At 37.6% G+C, this 7,079-nt stretch overlaps 1 pseudogene; it reads right to left on the bottom strand.

Annotated features, from left to right (window-relative positions):
* Window positions 1-2,086: 2,086 nt before the first annotated feature.
* Window positions 2,087-3,317, bottom strand: LOC111160978 (annotated as a pseudogene).
* Window positions 3,318-7,079: the final 3,762 nt, after the last annotated feature.

Below are 7,079 nucleotides of genomic sequence, written 5' to 3'. Positions count from 1 at the left end.
AAAGTGATGAGAGTGGCCATCTTTGTCTTGTTCCTGGTTGTAGAAGAAAAGATTTCAGCTTTTCACCATTGAGTATGATGTTAGCTGTGGGCTTGCCATATATGGCCTTCATTATGTTGAAGTATGCCCTATCTAAAACCATATTTTTGGAAGTTTTTTATCATGAGTAGATGTTAAATTTTGTCAAATGCTTTTTCTGCATCTATTGAGATAATTATATGTTTTTTATACTTCGTTTTGTTAATGTGATATATCACATTGATTTGTGCATGTTGAAACATCCTCATATCCGTGGGATAAATACCACTTAATTGGACCTAAATAGACATTTTTCTTAGTATACATGCTATGGCCAACAGACACATGAAAATATGCTCAACATCACTAATTATTAGGAAAATGTAAATCAAAGCCATAATGATATATTACCTTATACCTGTTAGAATGGCTAGAATCAAAAAGACAAGAAATAACAAATGTTGACATGGAGAAAAAGTAATCCTTCAAACACACTGTTGGTGGGAATGAAAATCGGTGCAACAACTGTAGAAAACAGTATGGAGGTCCCTCAAAAAGTTAAAAATAGAAGTACCATATGGTCCAATATTTCCATTACTGGGTTTTTACCCAAAGAAAATGAAAACATTAATTTGAAAAGATGTATACATCCCCATGTTTATTGCAGCATTATTTACAGTAGCCAAGTTATGGAAACAACCTAAAAGTCCAGGGATAGATGAATGGATGAAAATATATATAATGGAATATTAATCAGGCATAAAAAAGAATGAGATCTTGGATTTGCAAACAACATGGATGGACCTAGAGGGTACTATGCTAAGTGAAATGAGTCTGACAGAATGACAAATACCTTATTATTTCACTTATATGTAGAATCCAAGAGTCAAAACAAACAGATACAGATCCATAAATACAGAAAACTAACTGACAGTTGCCAGAGGAGAGTGTGGTGGCAGATGGGCAAAATGGGTAAAGGGGAGTGGGAGGTACAGTCTTCCAATTATGAAATGAGTAAGTCACAAGAATGAAAGTTATACCATAGGGAATATAACTAATGGTATTGTAATAGTGTTGTATGGTGACAGATGGTACCTATACTTGTGGTGAACATAGCATATAGGGTTGCTGAATCACTATGTTGTACACTTGAAACCAATGTAACATTGCATGTCAACTGTACATCAATAAACATTTGTTGTATTTTTATATATTAGCAACAATCAAAAATTACAATGGAAAAAATGCCATTAACAGTAGCATCAAGATATGTTAAATACTTATGGATTAATCTGAGAAAAGATATGTAAAACTGAGAAAAATCAGAGAAGACCTAAATAAGTAGAGACATATATTGTTTTCATGAATCAGAACAAAGATTGATATTATTAAAATGTTAATTATTTCCAATTTTATCTACAGATTTAACTCAATCCCAATTAAAATGCTGGCATTTTTTTTGAAATTGAAAAGATAGTTCTCAAATTTACATGGAAATATAAAGAACCGAAATTAGCTAAAACAAATTAAAAAAAGAAAAAAATTTGGAGGACTTGTACTAGCTGACTTTCAAGTCTTAATATAATACTACAGTATCATGACAGTGTAGTATTGGCATAAAGATAAACAACTAGATTGATTTTTGCCAACATCTGTGAAACTGTGGCAGGCCAACTTATCAGTTTATAAGTAAGGTAAAATCTCAGACAGTTGACAGTTCTTGACACAAGAGCCTTCAATGTTATTTGTGATGATATATTTCTTTTTTTTATAAAGTAAAAATTCAGTTTATTCATCTCTTTATGACACAGTACACAAGAGGCAAAGTGTTTCACATCATAGATTTCACTTCCAACTCCTGGAATGCTCATTTCTTTGGCTAAAAGGAGAGACTAGACATAAGAGGCAGGCAATGCTTAGGCAACTGCAATAAGAATGGGGAGGAGGTGATACTAATGCCAACCCTGCGGGGACGGGCCCAAGGGGAATATTAATCACAAGCTATTTTCTAGAATTGTTAGCTGGAAACAAAGGAGCATCACTCCTGGATGCTCAACCATCTTGGGCCTCAGTCATCCCCACCACACAGGTACAGCAGCGCTTTATGGTAGTCGCCCTTTGTGTCTTGCTTGATGTAGTAATACAGGGACTTGCCATACTTTCTCTTGAATTCAGACCTAATTTTCAACACGTCCACTTCACTGTGAGAGACCATGATTCTTATCAGAACTTTATCATGAATCCCCTTGCCCTTCATGGAGTCATACAGTCGGTCAGCAAAATACAGGGGCTTATTCTGAATGCACTGGACCAGGTTTAGCATTTTCCTGTTCTCCTTTGACCTTCTTCTTGATGCTCTCCAACATGTCATAAAGTCTTGTACCTATCAAATACTTTCTGGAGGTGACACACACTCCACTCAGTCATGATGCTGATCCACTTGGGTACATCAGTTCCTTTCCTCTTCACTCTGACATCATAGAGATCCTGGGCATCTTGGTCAATCAGTTCATAATCAATGACAGAGCCATCCTCTGCTCTTCTACCCTTTGCAAGGGCAACCATCAGCTTGTGGAAGTCACCAGATGTGTCAGAAACAATGTCCTTCTCCAGATCAGTCTTGTACATTTCCTTGTGGACTCTGTTAATTTCCTGAAGCTCTTGGTTCTTGAGCAGATGATCTCAATGAGGGAGTCCTCATCAGTCTCCAGTCCCTTCATGGAGGCTTTCAGCTCAGAAGCATCATACTGAGGGGCGCCTGGGTGGCTCAGTGGGTTGAGCCTCTGCCTTCGGCTCAGGTCATGATCTCAGGGTCCTGGGATCGAGCCCCGCATCAGGCTTTCTGTTCAGCGGGCAGCCTGCTTCTCCCTCTCTCTCTACCTGCCTCTCTGCTTACTTGTGATTTCTCTCTCTGTCAAATAAATAAATAAAAAATCTTAAAAAAAATCATACTGAGCAGGTGTTTTTAATAGGCCCCAAATCACTGTCTCCAGGTGGCCGGACAAGGCTGACTTCAGCGTTAATGCAAGTTCCTTTTTGGTCCTTCTCTGGTAGGTGAAGGCAATATCCTGTCTCTGTTCATTGCTGCGTTTGATCAAAATGTTGACAATGGTGACCTCACCCACACCTTTGGTCTTGATGGCTGTTTCTATGTTCAGAGCATCATGCTTAGCATCAAAATTGGTGTATGCATTGACCAACCCATATGTGCTAGGGGGCATGGAGTGATCACCCTCCAAGCTGAGCTTGCAGAGAATTTCGTGAACAGTAGACATTTTGAAGGAAGCTGGGCCTGGCGCCGAGAGCAGCAAGCATCCCCAGTTGTAGAGCCTGTGATGATACATTTTTTTAAAGATTTTATTTATTTATTTGACAGACAGAGATCACAAGTAGTCAGAGAAGCAGGCAGAGAGAGAGGAGGAAGTAGGCTCCCTGCCAAGCAGAGAGCCCAATGTGGGGCTCGATCCCAGGACCCTGGGATCATGACCTGAGCTGAAGGCAGAGGCTTTAAACCATTGAGCCACCCAGGCACCCCAACGATATATTTCTTAAGCTAGGTTGTGAGTATGTGGATCTCCATTTAATGTTTATTCTTTATATTTTACATTCCCATCATAAGTTATTTTTATATGATACATTTAATAATAAAAACAAAATACTAAATTGATTTGGAAAACTTCAGTAAATCCATGTCACTAAAAATGGGACTATCAAGCCAAATGGGATTACTACATTGATAAATAATCGGGAATAAGATTACACAATATAGGGACGCCTGGGTGGCTCAGTTGCTTGGGCAGCTGCCTTCGGCTCAGGTCATGATCCCAGCGTCCTAGGATCGAGTCCCACATCGGGCTCCTTGCTCATCAGGGAGCCTGCTTCTCCCTCTGCCTCTGCCTGCCATTCTGTCTGCCTGTGCTTGCTCTCTCTCCCTCTCTCTCTCTGACAAATAAATAAATAAAATCTTAAAAAAAAAAGATTACACAATATGGGATTCTTCACTCAGTATGCTTTACAAGTGCCTATAGATTCTTACTCCATGTCAAATGAACTGAAACTAGAAATCATTAATGACACTTATGAATGAGTTTTATACAAGAAAAATTATAATGCTGGCCTTGGTCCTACATCAGAATATTGGGAAAGGAAGGTACATTTATGTTTTAAGTTAAAATAAAATATCTAAGGCATTTATTTATGTATCCTTTCTTTTACTGTTTTCTCTTTTTTAAAGGAGGTTTTAAAATTAGTCAACCCTCTATCTGTCTCTATGGCATTGGTAAGTGGGCTCGCATCATATTTTAATTAATTAATGTAGCAAACAAGTTCTTGGGTAAATATTTCTCAGATGTTTGGCTTTTCAATTAAGTAAAAGCGCAAGAGCTCAGGGAGAACTTCAAATCTCCATGGCACCCCAGGGACTTATTTTCAGCTCAGAGTACAACAGGAAACCTGACATTGATTTAGGCTGAGATTGAGACATTCAAGGGGACATGGTAAGTTTAGAGGTAATTACGTATTTATAGATGAGATTTCAGGTGTAGGTGCAGAACTTCAATAATGAGACCTGATATCCTTGAAATTTGGCTTTTATTTTCCCTTGACTATTCATGTCTTAATTCCAAGTTGCTTCATATTTCTCTCTTTCCTGTTAGGTGAATAGAAGGGAAGACAGATGTATAGTGAGAGAAGGAGAGAGATTAAAGAGAGGAAGGTAGAGAAAGATACTGGGAAAGAAAGAGAGGAAGCAAGGAAGATGGAAGAAAGGGGCCAACCAGGAAACAAATAGATTTAGCAGAACAGAGAGAAATATGTAGAAGGAATTTAAAAAACTGGAGTAGAAAGGTTGTGCCTATGGTGGTAATAGTGAATTCTAATTAAAAATTTTCTACTATTTATTATGCCCTTTCAATTTACTAGGCTCTTTGCCTTATACCATTTAACCTTACAACATTAAGAAGTAGTTCCTTTAATTCCCATTTTACAAATTAGAAAACAGAGGCCTAAAGAAGTTAACTAAATTTTTGCAAAGTGGTGGAGTCTGGATTTGAATCAGCATCTGTTTGTCTCTAAAGCCTATACTTTCCTCCACTGTATCATACTAGCTCTGCATGACACTGAAACAACATGTTAAAAGGCAAGAGTTTATGCTAAATAGGTTATCTGGCATCGTATAAACAGAACACAGAGAAATAATCTAGCTTTTGTTTCTCTTTATTACCTCTCTTCATACTCCCCACAAAGGAGATTAAGCAGGCAGGCAGGGAGAAACATAAAATTCCAGCTTCAGTTTTTACTATTGCTGGAGCTTTCAAGTCAAAAAGATAGCTTACCTCCCTCTGATCTCACAAAGGGCATAATGCCCAGTGCACTCATAGAAACTCAGTCTAAACTAGCATTTCTTAACCTTTTAGGCATTATGAACTCCTTTGAGATTCTAAAGAAAATTAAGTATTCACTCTCTAGAAATATGCACATACATGCAAAATTTTGTGGAACAATTCAGGAATTTTGTAGGCACCCTCAAAGTTCTGAGGTTTATATCTGAGATAAAGGTCTTAGGGTCTGGAACTGAAAAAAATGACCCTGAATTCTGAGACAGAGGATGAGCACAAAGCCTAGAACTTGGCTCTGCCAGAACTTGGTTGAGTCATTTTCAAATGCAAGGTTGGCTGTGATTATCTTCTCTTCAGTTTTATGGCATATCCCTAGGAAAAGCTTGATGCATGAAGCTTAAGTTTAAATTCCTACCCAGACTTGTACCTGATATGCATTAAGAAAGTTCCATTAAAGCATTAAATTATTTGTGCACTTCAGTACCCACTAGTGGTCAAGGAAAAATATTTTGCTTAGAGTACTGTATGTTAGAGATGGCTGTCACTTCCTGGAGTACAGCTCACTCTGAATTTCAGAATAAGGTCTTCTCTTTAGACATTGCTTACTTTCAATTTTGATTTTTCAAAACTCATGTATTCCACTAAAATTTTGATAAGACCCTGTTGGAGTTCATGGTGAAATAATGGCATATGAGAAAATAATGCTGGACAGAGTCAAGACCTGCCACTAACTTGCTATGTTATTATTACCAAAGGTAGAGCACATTCCCCTTGTGTCCTCAGTATTTTCATTTGTTAACATGAAGGGATCATACTATTGTCAGTGCTTTTCAAACCTCTTTAAATTTTTATAGTATTGAAAATGTGTGTTCAGTGGAAATCTTATATAAACAAATGGAGGTAGAGTTACTATGATCACAAAGTGATGATAGTAATGGCAAAGAGTCAGATTCCCTCCCCCCTTCTCATTCTCTCTCTATACCACCAACACATCCATGAATGAATTCCATATAGTTTGAAAATGGTTGAACCAGAGAGCAATAGCATGTAATGGTTGAGAATGTGCTTTAGAGTCATGCATATATGGGTTCTGTTCCTGACTTCCTCACCACTTAATAGCTCTATGCTTTTCAGCTAACTAATTAATCCCTCTATGCCTCAATTTCCACATCTGACAACTGAGGATGATAAATAGCTCTTATTCCATAAGATGGTTGGGAAGATTTAGGAACTTAATGCATGCAAAGTGATTATCCAGTGCATGGATATTAGTTATTTATCTGTTATTAGTTATTAGTATTTATCTGTATCATTTTAAACAAAGACTTGGATCATGAAAAATTAAGTCATCTAGCTTTCCCATTGTGCTTTCTTTCTCAATAACTTCTTCCTTCCTATGTTATGCTATAACTAGAGAAACTAGCATAGTAGGCAGGATCTCCCAGTCTCTTTAACATTTTAGCTACACTACAATAAGTACAATAAATGGATGTAGTAAATTATTAGTCACATAGCACATTTTTGAGCTATACCTGTGATTTTCCATTTTTATCTTTTTAGTCATGGGGTGTTTTTATTTTTTTTTAAATAAACTATTACTCAGGGCGCCTGAGTAGCTCAGTTGGTTAAGCCTCCCACTCTTGATTTCAGCTCAGGTCATGATCTCAGGATTGTGAGATTGAGCCCCACATTGGGCTCCATGCTGGGTGTGGAGCCTACTTAAGA

This window comes from Enhydra lutris, unplaced genomic scaffold (assembly GCF_002288905.1).
Source record: "Enhydra lutris kenyoni isolate GAN:26980312 unplaced genomic scaffold, ASM228890v2 scaffoldscaffold80, whole genome shotgun sequence".
Taxonomy (NCBI): Eukaryota; Metazoa; Chordata; class Mammalia; order Carnivora; family Mustelidae; genus Enhydra; species Enhydra lutris.
This window is presented reverse-complemented; position numbering and strand designations above follow the sequence as displayed.